Source organism: Nycticebus coucang, chromosome 4 (genome assembly GCF_027406575.1).
Source record: "Nycticebus coucang isolate mNycCou1 chromosome 4, mNycCou1.pri, whole genome shotgun sequence".
Taxonomy (NCBI): domain Eukaryota; kingdom Metazoa; phylum Chordata; class Mammalia; order Primates; family Lorisidae; genus Nycticebus; species Nycticebus coucang.
Genome location: NC_069783.1, coordinates 54,136,413 through 54,154,136, shown reverse-complemented (window position 1 = coordinate 54,154,136; position 17,724 = coordinate 54,136,413). Strand labels below are relative to the sequence as shown.

Genomic DNA, 17,724 nt, shown 5'->3' with positions numbered 1-17,724 from the left:
AAAGGGCCAGGTAGCAAATTATTTTCAGCTTTGCAAGCCTCAGGGTCTTTGTGACAACTGCTTACTTTGCCATTGTGGTGCAGAAGCAGCTATGTAAATGAAGGAGCATGGCCTTGTCTAATACACAGAAAACTTTATTTACACAAACAGGGCTGGATTTGGCCCAGAGGCCTTTATTTGTTGCCTGATGCTTTAGAATATGCAGTCAAAATACTATTGTCTAGGCTCAGCATCTGTAGCTCAGTGGCTAGAACGCCAGCCACATACACTGGGGCTGGGGGGTTCAAACCCGGCCAGGGTCTGCCAAACAACGGCAATTACAACAAAAAAAAATAGCCAGGCATTGTGGTGGGCGCTTGTAGTTCCAGTTACTTGGGAAGCTGCAGCAAGAAAATTGCTGAAGCCCAAGAGTTTGAGGTTGCTGTGAGCTGTGATGCCACAGTACTCTACTGAGGGCGACAAAATGAAACTCTGTCTCCAAAAAAAATACTGTTGTCTAAGGTTGCTTGAGTTAGTTTTCATCTTTCTTAACGTCTAAAGTGTAGTTGTATTTGCTCTTCATTTGTAATTTGTTACCATTTTTATTCCATTTTTGGTATCTCTCACATTCTGGTTGATTTAAATTAATGCATTTATTTTTTGAGTATGTAAAACATTTATATATTATATATATATTACCACAATATAAAAAAAGTCAGTGCAAAATTAAAAACAAAACAAAACAAAACAAAAACCAAAAAAACACAACTTTTCTCTGGGATAGGACCTCCAGTAAGAAACCAAGTAGTCACACTAATATGTTCCTTTTGGAAGGATGTTTGGAAAATACTTAGAGATCTAAAAATAGACCTGCCATTCAATCCTATAATTCCTTTTCTAGGTATGTACCCAGAAGACCAAAAATCACAATATAACAAAGACATCTGTACCAGAATGTTTATTGCAGCCCAATTCATAATTGCTAAGTCATGGAAGAAGCCCAAGTGCCCATCAACCCACAAATGGACTAGCAAATTGTGGTACATGTATACCATGGAATATTATGCAGCCTTAAAGAAAGATGGAGACTTTACCTCTTTCATGCTTACATGGATGGAGCTGGAACATATTCTTATTAGCAAAGTATCTCAGGAATGGAAGAAAAAGTATCCAATGTACTCAGCCCTACTATGAAGCTAATTTATAGCTTTCACATGAAGGCTATAACCCAACTATAGCACAAGAATATGGGGAAAGGGCCAAGGAAGGGGAAGGGAGGGGGGAGAGTAGGGTGGAGGGAAGGTAATGGGTGGGGCCACACCTATGGTGCATCTTAGAATGGGTACAGACGAAACTTACTAAAGGCAGAATACAAATGTCTACATACAATAACTAAGAAAATGCCATGAAGGCTACGTTGAACAGTTTGATGAGAATATTTCAGATTGTATATGAAACCAGCACATTGTACCCCTTGATTGCACTAATGTACACAGCTATGATTTAACAGTAAAAATTAAAAAAAATTAAAAATTAAAAAATAAAAAATAAATAAATTAATTAAAAAAATAAAATAAATAAACAAACAAAAAAGAAACTAAGTAGTGTTAGAGGTGTCCTTGTTTTGCTCCCAATTTCTTGGAGAAATTTTACCTGTTTTACCATTGAGTTCAATATTTTCTGTAGGTTGTTTGATTGCTTTGTCAATAACTTTTGTCAGATTAAGAGCATTCCTTTCCATCTCTTATTTGGTAAATTTGTTTCTCTTTTATTTGAATGAGTATTAAATTGTTTCAAACACTGCATCTATCAATATGATGATGTGATTTTTTTCTCCTTTTTCCTGTTAAGATGATGATTTAAAGTGATTGATATTTTAATGTTAAACCACCCTTACATAATTACAAATAAACTCTTGTGCCATATTATCCTTTTTATATATTGCTGGATTAGCTTTGTTAATACTCTGTATTTTTTAATATGCTGCAGGATTTGATGTATTAAGAATTTTTGCACTTATATTCACAAGAGAGATTTGTCTATAATTTTCCTTTATTATAATGTCATTTTCAGTTTTTGAAAATCAAGATTATATTAGATTCCATAAAGAGAAAATGTTTCTTCTTTTTTCTTTAAAAAAGTATGTTGTACTAATTTCCTATTGCTACAGTAACAAATTACCAAAATTTTCATAGCTTAAAATTACACAAATGTATTATACTTATACTTCTGGAAATCAGAAGTCCAAAACAAGTTAGCAGGCTACATTCCTTCCTGAGGTCCTAGGGGAGAATCTGTTTCCTTGTCTTTGCCAGCTTGTGAAAGCTGTTTGCATTCCAGTGCTCATGATCCCTTTCTCCATCTTCAAAGCCAGCAGTGTAGCATCTTCGAATTTCTCTTACTGTGACAAACACATCTGTCTCCCTTTTATAAGGGCCCTTGTAATTGCATTTGAATCTACCTCGATAATGCATGATATTGTTCCCATCTCAAGATCTTTAACTTAACCACATCTGCAAAGTCCCTTCACCTTAGAAGGTAACATAATCACAGTTTCCAGGGACTGGGAGATGTACATATTTGGGGCACCATTATTCTGTCTACAACATATGTGTAAGCTTGATGTTATTTGCTCCTTAAATGGCTTGGAAGAACTTGCCAGTGAAGCCATCTGGGACTGAGGTTTTCTTTGTGGGAAGGTTTATAATAATGAATTTAATTTCTTTAGTACATAATAGACTTCAAAGTTTCTATTTCTTCTGTTAGCTTTGGTAAGTTGCATTGGAACGTGTCCAATTCAAACAAATTGGAGGTAGGTTTGTTCATAAGACTCTTGGGGTTGTTCATAATAGATTCTTACTCTACCTCCTTCCTATGTCTGTACAATTTGTTGTGACCTTTTCCTTTTCATTTCCAATATAGGTAAATTTTAGTTTTGTTAATTTTCTGTATTATAGTTTGGTTTTATAACCCACTGATTTATCTATTGTGTTACTCATTTCCTTGTGAGCTCTTCAAGTTTTATTTGGGTTTTTATTTCTGGCTTCTTGAAAAACCGTGACTTTAAGTGGCTCATGACTGTAATCCTAGCACTCTGAGAGGCCGAGGTGGGTGGGTTGCTTGAGCTCAGGAGTTCAAGACCAGCCTGAGCAAGAGGAAATTAAAAGTTCTACTCCTCCTCTCTACTAAAAAATAGAAATACTAGGTGGGCATTGTGGTGAGCACCTGAAGACCAGCTACTCAGGAAGCTGAGGCAAGAAGATTGCTTGAGCCCAAGAGTTTGAAGTTGCTGTAAGCTATGACACCATAGCACTCTATCCAGGGTAACAGTGAGACCCTGTCTCAAAAAACAAAGACGAAAACAAACCATAAATATCCTTCTAAACACAAAATTTGCTTCTACAAATTTTACGTTGAGATAGTAATTTTAAAAAATGTTTTCCCCTGCATGATTCTCTATATTCTGATTTTTTTTAAATATAGCAAACATATATTGTGACAGAGGCCACCAACCAAAATCCATTTTTTCAATCTGTTATAATAATAGGAGTATAGCTGGAGACATCACAGGACTAAGACATGTAGTCATATGGGATATAAGTTCTCTCCTGTGCAATTTGAACACCAGTTATGTTCACCCCCACTCTTCATTCTGGATACAGAGCCCAAGGAGAAGGCAGATTCTGAAAAAGGAAGGAGCGCTGAATTGCCTATGGAGTGATGGTGCTGAATACCAGCTTTAACTGTTCCATGAGCTAGCAATAAATTTATGCTACACTAAGTTACCAGATTTTGGTAGACTATTTGTTGCTATGACTTAGTGTACTCAAATTTATACATTTGAAAACAAAAATTCCATGAAATATTATTTTTTTAAATACCCATGACATTTGTTCCCGTAAATCCACTTCTGAGAATTTATTCTATGAAAACAAGGAATGACAAGAATATTGAGCTATAAAAGTATTTGTGGTAGTAATGTTTGTAGTGGGAAAAAATGTAGGAAACAATCTATAGGCCAATAATATAGATAGGATTTTATTTAAAAATTAGTTCTCATTTAATTTGAATTATATTTTAAAAGCTTAGTGAACATGTGTAGATGATATATTGGTAAGTGGGTAAAAAGGGTCTGTAAGTTGATCATGTAAGGAACTATAACAAACTGGTCAACACGTGAAGGTTGCCAACACAAGGAACTAAGTCTACAGTACTGATACCTACATGTAGCAGCTATCTGGTCTACAAAAATTAGGTTAACTTTAGGATATGGGCATTGTAGAGATATGGTCACCTCTAGAGGTTCTACTATATATATTAGTATGTTGTCTATGAAACGATTATGAGTTAGCTAGTTAGCTAAGTTGAGAATGCAAAGGAAAAGTTCTTTAAGGAAATTAAAAGTGCTACTCCAGCAAATACACAAATGATAAGAAAGCGAAACAGACTTATTGCTGATATGGAGAAAGTTATAGTGGTCTGGATAGAAAATCAAACCAACATTCCCTTAAGCTAAAACTAGATCCAGAGCGAGGCCTACCTCTCTTCTCTATGAAAGCTAAGCAAGGCAAGGAAGCTGCAGAAGAAAAGTTGGAAGCTAGCAGAGGTTGGTTTAGGAGGTTCAAGAAAAGAAGCTTGCTCTATAACATGTAAAGGCAAGGTGAAGCAGGAAGTTTTAATGTAGAAGCTGCAGCAAGTTTTCCAGAAGATCTACCTGAGGTGATTTTGGAGGGTAGCTACACTAAATAACAAATTTTCTACGTAGATGAAATAGGCTGGGCATAGTAGCTCACGCCTGTAATCCTAGCACTCTGAGAGGCCGAGGCAGAAGAATTAATTCTTTGAGCTCAGAGTTCAAGAGCCTGAGCAAGAACCAAACCTCATTCCTACTAAGAATAGAAAAACTAGTCAGGCATCACAGTGGGCCCCTGTAGTCCCAGCTACTTCAGAAGCTGAGGCAAGAGGATCCCTTGAGCCCAAGGTTGCTGTGAGCTAGGCTGTCACCATGGCACTCTAGCCTGGGTGACAGAGTGAGACTCTGTCTCCAAAAAATAAAAATCAATGTAGACAAAACAACCTTCTATTGGAAAAAAATGCCATGTAGGACTTCCATTGCTAGAGAAGAGAAGTCAATACCTGGCTTGAAAAGACAGACTGACTCTCTCTTTGGGGGCTAGCTAATGCAGCTGGAGACTTGAAGCCAATGTTCATTTTCCATTCTAGAAATCCTAGAGCCCTTCAGACTTACACTAAATCTACTCTGCATTTGTTCTATAAATGGAACAACAAAGCCTGGATATCAGTACCTACAGCATAGTTTACTGACTATTTTAAGGCCACAGTGGAGACATACTGCTCAGAAAAAAAGATTTCTTTCAAAATATTACTGTTCATTGAAAATGTACCTGATCTGATGGAAATGTATAAAGGGATAGGTATTGTTTTCACACCTACTAACACAACATTCATTCTATAGCCTATGGATCTAGAATGAACTTCAACTTTCAAGTCTTATTTTTTTTTTTAAGAAATACATTTTGTAAGACTATAGCTGCTCTGGATAATAATTTCTCAGATGGATTTGAACAAAATCCTTCTGGAAAGGATTTAGTATTCTAGATGCCATTAAGAACATTTTTGATGCCTCAGCACCTGTAGCTCAGCAGCTAGGGTGCCAGCCACATACACTGGGGCTGTCACGTTCAAATCCAGCCTGCGCCTGCCAAACAACAATGACAACTGAACCAAAAAAATAGCCAGGCATTGTGGCAGGCACCTGTAGTCCCAGCTACTTGGAGGCTGAGGCAAGAGAATTGCTCAAGCCCAAGAGACTGAGGTTGCCGTGAGGTATAATGATACCACGACACTCTCCTCTGGGCAACAGAGTGAGACTCTGTCTCAAAAGTAAGTAAACAGGGCGGCGCCTGTGGCTCAGCGGGTAGGGTGCCGGCCCCATATGCAGAGGGTGGCGGGTTCAAACCCAGCCCCGGCCAAACTGCAACAACAAAAAAAATAGCCGGGCGTTGTGGCGGGTGCCTGTAGTCCCAGCTGCTCGGGAGGCTGAGGCAAGAGAATCGCCTAAGCCCAAGGATTTGGAGGTCGCTGTGAGCTGTGTGACGCGACGGCACTCTATTGAGGGCGATAAGGTGAAACTCTGTCTCTACAAAAAAAAAAAAAAAAGTAAGCAAACAAACAAACAAAATGTACCACCATTGTATTACAGTCACAGGGATACCTCAGATATCATGCTTTGGGCAGCAAGGGGCTAGTGTAGATAGTAACAACCACAGAAGATCAAAGACAAAAATGTTCCGGCATGGAGACCTCTCTGTAACACTCTCTTAACTTCTTTTTTTTTTTTTTCTTTTTTTGTTTTTTTTTTTGGCCAGGGCTGGGTTTGAACCTGCCACTTCTGGCATATGGGACTGGCGCCCTACTCCTTGAGCCACAGGCGCCACCCCACTCTCTTAACTTCTAATAAGACAAATAATCACATCTCAATTCATCTCCTGAGGATACCCACACACATATCTTAAGGAAACAAATGAAGACATCATGATTTTATATACAGGCGTATCTCAGAGGTATTGCGGGTTTGATTCCAGATTACTGCAATAAAGTGAATACATGTATCACAATAAAGGGAGTCATCTGAATATTTTTGTTTCCAACACACATAAAGTTATATTTACAGCATATTGTAGTCTATTGTGTACAATACCATTACATCTAAAAAATGCGCATACCTTAATTAAAAATACTTTATTGCTAAAAAATGCTGACAATCGTCTGAACCTTCACTGAGATGCAATCTTTTTGCTGGTGGAGGGTCTCACCTTGATGTTGATGGCTGCTGACTAATTAGGGTGGTAGTTGCTGAAGGCTAGGGTGGCTGTGGTAATTTCTTAAATTAAGACAAAAGTGAAGTTTACCACATCAATTGACTCCTGCTTTCAGAAAAGGTTTCTCTGCAGCATGCAATACAGTTTGGCAGTAGAACATCTTTCAAAATTGGAGTCATACTTTCAAACGTGCCACATGCTAATTAAGTTTATGGAATATGCTAAATCCTTTGTTGTCATTTCAACAATGTTCACAGCATCTTCACCAAGAATAGATTCCATCTCAAAAAATCACTTGTTTTGTTCATCCACAAGAAGCAACTCCATATCTGTTAAAATTTTATCACGAGATTGCAGCAATTCAGTCCCAACTTGGGCTCCACTTCTAATTCTCATTCTCTTGCTATTTCCAGCACATCTGCAGTCAGTTCCTCCATTGAAATCTAAACCCCTCAAAGTTATCCAGGAGGGTTGGAATCAACTTCTTCCAAATCCTATGAATATTAATATTTTAACTTCCTCCCATAAACACAAATGTTCTTTTTCTTCTTTTCTTTTTTTTTTTGAGGCAGAGTCTCACTATGTCACCTTTGGTAGAGTGCTGTGGTGTCCCAGCTCACAGCAACCTCAAACTCTTGGGCTTAAGCGATTCTCTTGCCTCAGCCTCCCAAGTGCCTGGTACTACAGGCGCCTGCCATGCCACACAGCTAGTTTTTCTATTTTTAGTAGAGACAGGGTCTCATTCTTGCTTAAGCTGATCTCCAACTCCTGAGCTCAAGCAATCCACCTACCTCGGCCTCCCAGAGAGCTAGGATTACATACGTGAGCCACTGCACCCAGCTATTTTGTTTTCTTAAATGAGGCATTTGGCTAACTTACACTGGCAGGTGTTTTTCATGTTACCAAACATAACAAATATTATTTTAGGGAAATTGAAATATCATCAGCACATGAAATGTGCAATAATGCCCTGGACCGTAATTTCTTTTCCTTTCCGCTGATAGATGGCAACATGAACAAATTGCTGGATTCACAATCTTCTGTCTCAACCAAAGTTCAAAAAAGTCAGTATTAAATTTTCAAGAAACAAAAACAGTACATGTTGAAACTATAAAACCTTAGTAGGAGAGACTCTTATCTTGTTTCTCTGCCTCTTTCCAATGCCTCCAAAATAGTGCTACTAGAATTTTCTTTTTAAGAGAGAAACCTGATACTATTCCCTGATTTAAAAAAAAAAAAAAAAAAAAAAAAGCTTCAATTGTATACCCTATTGCCCAAAGGATAAAGGCCAAGTTCTTTAGCATGACATTTGGGTTTCTTCTCAATATGTCTTCAATTTTCATTTATCCCTACCGTCCCTTTGGAAACTTCTTTAGCCCCATAAAGATACTCATAGGTTCCCAAACACTCTCTATTCTTCTATACCTTGATGCTTTGCTTCTGTTTTTCTTCTTCCTGAAATTCCCTGTACTTCCTGATGGAACACCTGCTTTTCATTAAAGGTCTGCCTCAATAGTTATTTTTCTGCAAAGACCTTTTTACTTTCCATTAAAATTGAAACTTATTTCTCCCTCAATTAGCATATACTATTATGCATTGCGCCGTTTTAGAGTAATGAGTTTGTATTCCTTAGCTGCTAAAATTCCCAACCTTTTGGGCACCAGAGACCAGTTTCACAGAAGACAATTTTTCTACCTACCAAAGTGGGAGAGGGATGGTTTCAGGATAATTCAACATTTATTGTGCACTTTATTTTTGTTATTATTACATTGTAATATATAATGAAATAGCTATACATCTTACCATAATGTAGAATCGGTTGGAGGCCTGAGCTAGAATCCCTCACATGTACAGTTTACAGTAGGGTTTTCACTCCTATGAGAATCTAATGCCCCACCCATCTGACAACAGGCAAAGCTCAGGCAGTGATGGGAAGGATGGAAAGTGGCTGTAAATACAGATGAAGCATCACTGACTTATCTGTTGTTCCTGCTGTGCTACCCCGTTCCTAATAGGCCATGGACCAGTGGTGTCTGTGCTGGGGGTGCAGGGGCAGGGGAGGTTGGTTGGGACTGTAGTCCTAGCAGACTATATGGTCCCTGAGGGTTTGTGTGTCCCAAGATATATCTCATTCATCTCTACGCATCCAGTGTCTGGTGTGCTGTAACTACTCAAAATGTGTGTTCATTGAACGAATAAAGAAGACGACTGAACAGGAAATTCTCATATTGGACAAAACACTTTGTATAAAATTTTAGAGTGATGTTACAAGTAAGGTATGTGGATGGCGTTTCTTACAAGTTCAGGGACCATGAGTTGTTATTAAAAGATTATTTTTGAAATATGTAGAAATGTTTTGGTTAATTTTACTTTCCTCACAGCCTTTTAGCAGACAGGGTTTTTTTAGTACTGGTTAAGATGGAGGTCCTTGAGTGCAGAAGTATAGAGATACGCGTATTATGTTGCTTACAGTTTGGAGAAATCCTGGAAGTACCAGGTCATTTGACTTCTAAACGAGGTAGAATTCTACTTTTCTGCTTTTCTGGAGGCAAGGGATGGTCTACAATCTGTGTGTACATGGCATGCTTAATAGCTAGTAACCATTTCATCAATGTCTGTATGCTGAGATTAGCATTCAAGAATGGAATGGGGAGAGAGGAAAGCATTCCTTTCATGATCCTACCTCAGACTAGAGCACCACAGTATGTTTAAAAACACATGATGTATAAACCAGTAAGTAGACACAGATGATGTTTTGTAGAGGTGATCATTACTATACCATCTGCCAGGTTTTGTATTTGCATAAAAGGAAAAAAAATTAGTTCAGCAGGATTTGCTATTCATAAAATCATATTGATTTTTTCCAATTGTTTATAATTTTTTATTTTTTTATTAAATCATAGCTGTGTACATTAATGCGATCATGGGGCACCATACACTGGTTTTATAGACCGTTTGACACATTTTCATCACATTGGTTAACATAGCCTTCCTGGCATTTTCTTCGTTATTGTGTTAAGACATTTACATTCTACATTTACTAAGTTTCACATATACCCTTGTAAGATGCACTGCAGGTGTAATCCCACCAATCACCCTCCCTCCACCCACCTCCCCCCTCCCTCCTCTCCCTTTCCCCCTTCCACCTATTCTTGGGTTATAACTGGGTTATAGCTTTCATGTGAAAGCCATAAATTAGTTTCATAGTAGGGCTGAGTACAATGGATACTTTTTCTTCCATTCTTGAGATACTTTACTAAGAAGAATATGTTCCAGCTCCATCAATTGTTTGTAATTTGGTATGTGCTTGCTAATAGAGTAAGAGAAAAATGCTTTCACATTGCACTGTAAGAAAAATATGGCCTTTGTCCTTATGAGCCTGTTGAAAAACATATATGTTCAAGAATGAGTTATATAGAGACTTGGTAAATAAAGGAGAAAATAAACAAAAATGAGACAGCTGAGTAACTAATTCAGAATTACCAAAACTCAAAAACCATTTGTAGCTACCATAATATAATTATTATATCACTGCCACATCTTAAACTAAAAAGAAAAAGGGGGTTGACATGTAAAGCTGAGAGCAGGCTGCCTTCTAGAATCAAAATAAACTCAGAGCTTGAAAGCCCTGTCTACCAGTACATTTCCACAAAAGGTGTGTGTGAATTTCTGAAGTGTAAAAATTAGAAATAAATCTTTTCTTCCTAATTTAGAGCCCAAATCTTCACATGATTAATGTATTGCAAAATATGGGCAATGTACCTGATGATTAGAAAAAAAGTAAATATGTTGGAAGGTATTATTTACTAATACTGTTTTAATCAGTATCATAGCTGTCTACTATGTTGATTTCATAATGATTTTGGAAAAATCTCATTGAATTTTATCAAATATTAAGTAAAAGGCATAAACTCTGATTTATTGTCCATTTTGCTTTTATTTGGTTATTAAATATGAAATGTCTGATTTTGAGGCAAAAGTTTGGTTTATTATATTTCAAACAAGAAGCAGTACAATTAATCAAAGTATGCATTTAAACTGTTAACCCAGTTTTGCTCTCTTTAAAGGTAACCTGTTTATACAAGCCAAGAAGCCTGGAGAGTGAGTGGTAACAAAACTGCAAAAGGAATTTTCCATAGCTTTTTGGGAATTGAATGTTATTCCTTGCAAGAATGTTCCAAAGCCTGGAAGAAGTGGTAGTCAGTTGGTGCAAGGTCTGGTGGATATGGTAGATGACAGAGAGTTTTTCCCAGTCTGGCTTTTGTAGTTTCAGCAGAGTTGTTTGAGTGACTTTTGGTAGAGCATTGTCTTGCAAGATGATTGGCCTTTTTCTCTTGGCCAATCTCAGCTGCTTCCTTATTATTTTGACCACTTGGTTGCAGTAGACATCCTCTGTAATTAACTGACCAGGTTTCACAAAGTAGTAATGGATAACACCAGCGTCGGACCACCAAATAGACACCATTAGCTTTTTCTGATGAATATTTGGTTTGGGGTTGTGTTTTGGCACTTCATTTTTACCCAACCATTGTGCTGAACGCTTGTGATTAAACATTAAACAAAATAATGAGGAAGGGATTTCAAATAGGTATACATTCTAAATAAATGTTTATCAAATGGGTTTTGGTGAATGTTGGTTTGTGTGTAGAGGTTCTAGTTTTTGCGGTGAATGGGGGACACAGATTAGTGAAGCATAGGTAATTTATGCCCCATAATCACTTTAACCTTACTTTGTTAATTTTTTAAAGTAATGTCTTTTAATAAATTACATTTCATGCTACTTAAAAATCAAGTTCTTGGGCAGCGCCTGTGGCTCAAGGAGTAGGGTGCCGGCCCCATATACCGGAGGTGGTGGGTCCAAACCTGGCCCCAGCCAAAAAAAAAAAAACTGAAATAAAATAATAATAATAATTAAAAATCAAGTTCTCTTTGAGTGTCATGATGTACTATGGAAAAAAATCAAATTCTTTAAATGAAGATATGAAAAATTAATTATGTCAACAAATCTATTCATCCAATATAGAGCATATACTGTGTGCAAGGCACTAATTCCATATATTTATCAGTAAAATAAATATTAGTTAATACTTTGCATTCACAGATTATAGATGTCCCGCAAATTTTAAGTAGGTTGTTAATATACTTGTCAGCTCCCTCTGTTTCTTCATACATACTACCAAAAGTTTGAAAAGTAGAAATGGTAGGGTTGAGTAGTTGGCAGGGTTGAGTATCAAGCACACTTGATAGCCCACAGAGCCTAATATATTTGTTATCTGGCCTTTACAGAAGTTTGCCAGCCTTTAAACTAATTGATTGAATGACATACAGTATTTGCAGCTTTATTTCTTTTGGCTTCATTTAGATACAATCTTCTCTGTGTTTCATATGCTCCATATACTTAACTTACACAAAGCATAGTTCAAGGGATCCTCCCTTCTCGGCCTCCCAGAATGTTAGGATTACAGGTGTGAGCTACTATGCCTAGCCCATATTTAATTTTTTTAACTTACACATTTTCAGTAACATAAAAGTTAACAATGGTTCTTTATGCAGAAATCTTCGTGCTCATTTATCTTAAAGGAAATTCGGCATGACAAATTCAAGTCATGTCCTGAAGATGGTATTATTATACTCAAGAACACTCAGTTTGTATTTCTTTTGTTAAAAGATCTTAAGCTTTTGTGTAATGCTGTATAATTTATTGGTTATATTTCTTTAATCTTGACCATGAGGCTAATGCCCACCATGTGGGATGTGTATCTGTTTTATTAATGATCCATCATCTGTTCTGTCACAGGCTAAGTTCTCTTTCAACTAGTTATTGCTAATGTCCGTCTCTAGAATGTAAATGGGAAAATAGTGGAAGTAAAGAATACGCTTACAATCAGAATAGGACAGTTATTTTTTCACCTTCTAAAAGTCTATTTTATCAGAAGTTGGAGACAAGCCTGAGCAACAGCAAGACCCTGTCTTTACCAAAAATAGAAAAAATTAGCCTCCCCCAGAGGTATATGCCTGTAGTCCCAGCTACTCAACAGGGTGATCTAGGAGGATCACGTGAGGTTGCAGTGAGCTGTGATGATGACACTGCACCTTAGTAGCTGTGGTGAGAGAAAAAGACTCTGCCTCAAAAAAATAAACAAAATAAAACAAACAAACAAACAAAAGAACCCTAGGAAACTGAAAGTAATCAAAAACAGTACATGAAGAGATCCTTTAGGTCTATCCCAAATCCATAGATTTTATCCACAGGCGATCTCATCATCAGCTCTTCACTCAGAGATTAATTCTTTCAGACTGTTTTAACAATCTATGTATTCCAAGCACACAGAAAATTAGAAGCAGTAAATTTAAATGAAGACTATAGATAGATAGAAATATGGTCAGCCACAAAAGAAGATAGGAAAGCTATTCAAAGTAAAATAAAACTCAAAATGTGTTTGGAGCCTGTGAGCACACCCTTGCACTTTTTTCCCCACTTAAAGCCTTTACTTTAAGACATGATGGAAAAAATCCTGCAGGTATACATTCCATGTACCAAGACACACCACAGAATGAGAATTTAACCAGAAAGCTTTAAGGCCTGTCAGCTAATGTCGAAGCTGAAATTCTGGGCTTACGATAAGCTGCAGTGCTAAAAGGAACGGATAATTAGTATTCCTCTCCTTCTTCCTCACCCTCTCCTTCAACAGAATCCACATCAATATCCTCACAATCTTTCTCAAGGGCAGCCACGTCCTCCCAGGCCTTAGAAAATTCTCCTTCCTTCATCCCCTCACCCACATAACAGTGAACAAAGGCACAGGCGGCATAAATCAGGTCAAACTTGTGGTCCAGGTGAGCCAAGCTTGGCAATGGCTGTGGTGTTGCTCAGCATGCCACAGCTCTCTGTACCTTGGCCAGGTCTCTACCAGGTAACATAGAGGGAGGCTGGTAATTGATGCCAATCATGAAGCCAATGGGACACCAATCCCCAAACTAGATGCTACACTTGGTCTTGATGGTAGCAATGGCCGCATTGACATCTTTGAGGACCACATCACCATGGTATAACAGACAGCAAGCCACATTTTTACCATGGTGAGAATCACACTTCACCATCTGGTTGGCTGTCTCACAGCAAGCATTAGTGATCTGTGCTACAAGACAGCTATACATAGTAGGCTTTCTCAGCAGAGATAACAGGGGGCATATGTGGCCAGAGGAAAGTAGATGCAGGCAGAGGGCACCAGGTTGGTCTGGAATTCTGTAATATCAATACTGAGGGTTCCATCAAATCTGAGGGAAGCAGTGACAGAGGACACAATCTGGTTAATAAGGCAGTTAAGGTTAGTGTAGGTCAGGCACTCAATACTGAGGTTTCTGCAACAGATGTCGTAGATGGCCTCACTGTCTACCATGAAGGCACAATCACAGTGCTCCAGGACGGTGGGCAGTGAGGATGGAGTTGTAGGGCTCAACTCCAGCTCTGGAAACCTGGGGGGCCTGAGTAAATGGAGAACTCTAGCTTGGACTTCTTGCTATAATCAACAGAGACATTCTATCAGCAGGGAGGTAAACCCAGAACAAATTCCTCCACCAAAGTCATGGAAAACCAAGAAGACCTGAAGACCTGTACACTAGTTGGCCAGCTTGAGAATTCATTCCAAGTCAAGGTCAACAATCTCCTTGCCAATGGTGTAGAGCCTGCAGCCATAGTTGTTGGCAGTATCTTTCTTGCCTGTGATGAGCTTCTGAGGGTGGAAGAGCTGGTGGTAGGTACCAGTGCAAACTTCATTGATGACCATGGATTCTTGGTCTACAAACATTGTCCTGGGCACATGCTTGCCTGTGCCCATCTCACTGAAAAAGGTGTTGAAGGAGTCATCTCCTCCTTCAGTGGTTTTGTCACTTGACATCTGGCTATCAGGCAGTTGAGCTCCTAGCAGGCATTGCCCATCTGGGCACCAGCCTGCCAATGTGGGTGGAAATACAGTCACACATGGTGGCTACAAAATAGGAATCAAAGGGGACAGGAAAAGACACCAGGTCTTGGTTACCAACCTGACAAGCTAAGAATCAAGGTAAGTAATGCACCCCTTGCATTTTTTGAAAGCCTCTGAATTTATTACTGTATTAAAAGCACGACTCAATTAATTAGATCAATTGTGATGATGTAATTACTGTAATAAAAGGTTGATTTATGTTCAGAATATGCTATTACATGTATTTAAATATATTTAAAAATATAACGTCACTTTAGAAAATTTCTGCCAAAATTATAAAAAAAAAACACACAGTTTAGGTGTTGAGAAAGATAAATGTCATTATATGCCAATTGAGAAATAAAAGATTATATGATGCTTAGTATTCCTCTAAGCTTTACTCTAAAAAAAATTATATATATAAAATATATATATATATATTTTGAGACAGAGTCTTTTCTGTCACCTAGGCTAGGATGCAGTAACAGCATCATACCTCACTGCAGCCTCAAACTCCTGAGCTCAAGTAATCCTCCTGCCTCAACTTCCTGAGTAGCTAGGACTACAGGCAGACACCACCACATCTGGCTGATTTTTCTATGGGGTCTTGGCCTTGCTTAATTTGGTCTTGAACTCCTAACCCCAAATCATCTTCCTATCTTGTCCTTCCAGAGTGCTAGGATTCCAGGTGTGAGCCACCGTGTCCAGCCTGCAAAAAAAAAAAAACAGACTTGAGAAAAAGGTGTCTTGAAGGCCATTTTATTTTTTATGACCTGGGAAAGAAAGATGATGGCTTAGGGTGCAGAGTTTCTTTTCAAGAAAATGAAAATATTCTAAAATGATTGTGGTAATGAATGCACAGTGCTGTGAACATTCTAAAAGCCTTTGAATTGTCTTGAAGCCAATCCTTTGCTCCTTCGCATTCACTGGTAAGCAAGAAACTCAAGTTATGTCTCTTCATGGTCATTAATTAATTGGAATAGTTCTCAGAAGCTGCTTTGTGGTGAGCTCCTGCCAATTGTCAGGAATTAACCTAAACTGGTTACTGTGGTTGAAGGAAGACTTTCATCTATTGACTCAGAATAGCCACTATTGCAAGGCACTGCCTGGAACACAGGGATACGAAGATGAATAAAATGAAGTCACCTAGGAGAATAGACTATAGGCAAATGCCTGCCTTGCAGAGCTATCATAGTTGCAGAAAAAAGGGGAGATTTGATAGTCTGCAGCGACAAAAATGGAAGTGGTCAACCCAACCTGAGGTGGAGGAATGCTTCCTAGAGAAGGAATATTTGAATCCTAGGGAATGAGTAGGAGTTGGCCTGGGTAGCAAGCAGGAAGTTGGCCTGGACAGGGATGGTAACAGGTGTAGAGGCACTAGCACATGGAGTATTATGGTGAATTTAAGATGGTTCACTTTGTTTTGAATATGGAAATAGGACATTGAAGAAGAGCCATTGATATTGAACTGAAAGGAAGACCCCTCCCTCTTCCCCATCATCTCTTTCCAACTTTCCTTTCCTTTTCTCAGCTGAGATGCAGCTCTACAAGTCCATTGGTCTAATTAGATGTCCTGTAGCGTGCACATTTTACAACTAACGAAACCGAACTCACTGAGTTAAGCAACACGCTTAATTTTTTTCTCTCTCTTCCTCTCTTCCTCCCTCCTATATTTCTTTTAAAACTGGACAATTTGGATGATTAAAACATATGTCTTCTGTATTCTTAGGTGATTTAAAAATTTTATTTCTTAGATCAAGAAAGATCTTATTCATTAGATCAGTAGGGCTCTTTTGGAAAGTTGATAAGATTAGATTTCTTGATGACATTAAACAAATCTTTATGAGGCAATAGTATCATTCTTTTTTTCTTTTTAAAAAGACAGCCATAAAAGCTGTGAGGTTTTATTTTAAAAAGCGTTTTTGAGGCTGGGTGTGGTGGCTCACACTTGTAACCCTAGCACTCTGAGAGGCCTAGGCAGGTGGATTGCTTGAGCTCAGAAATTGGAGACCAGCCAGAGCAAGAGTGAGACCCAGTCTCTACTAAAAATAGAAAAACTAGCCAGGTGCTCTGGTGGCATCTGTAGTTCCAGCTATCGGAAGCCTGAGGCAAGAGGATTGCCCAAACCCAGGGGTTTGAGGTTGCTGTGAGCTATGATGCCTTCATACTCTACCCAGGTTGACAGAGTAAAACTTTGTCTCAAGGGGCGGCGCCTGTGGCTCAGTGAGTAGGGCGCCGGCCCCATAGGCCATGGGTGGCAGGTTCAAACCCAGCCCCGGCCAAACTGCAACAAAAAAATAGCTGGGCGTTGTGGCGGGCGCTTGTAGTCCCAGCTGCTCGGTAGGCTGAGGCAAGAGAATCGCGTAAGCCCAAGAGTTAGAGGTTGCTGTGAGCCACACTGTGAGCTGCACTGTGTTGCTGTGAGCCGCACTCTTCCGAGGGCGGTACGGTAAGACTCTGTCTCTACAAAAAAAAAAAAAAAACAACAAAACTTTACTGAGGCTCAGGGTTGTGGCTCATACTTGTAGTTCTAGCATTTTTGAAGGTTGAGATGGGAAGATCACTTGGGATCAGCCTGAGCAACATAGCAAGATCCTGTTTCCACAAAAACAGAGAAATTAGGCTCGGCATCTGTAGTTTAAGCAGCTAAGGCATCAGCCACATACACCAGAGCTGGTGGGTTCAAATCCAGCCCAGCCTGTCAAACAACAATGACAACTGCAACCAAAAAATAGCGGGGTATATGGCGAGTGCCTGTAGTCCCAGCTACTTGGGAGGCTGAGGCAAGAGAATTGCTTAAGCCCAGGAGTTGGAGGTTGCTGTGAGCTTGATGACACCTCATTCTACCCAGGGTGACAGCTTGAGGCTCTGTCTCAAAAAAAAAAAAAAAAAAGATAAATTATCTGGTTGTAGTTCTGGCTACTCAGGAGGCCGAGGTG

The 17,724-nt window shown here is 38.8% G+C and overlaps 1 pseudogene; it reads right to left on the bottom strand.

Annotated features, from left to right (window-relative positions):
- Positions 1-13,472: 13,472 nt before the first annotated feature.
- On the bottom strand, positions 13,473-16,965 carry LOC128584651 (tubulin alpha-1B chain-like; annotated as a pseudogene).
- Positions 16,966-17,724: the final 759 nt, after the last annotated feature.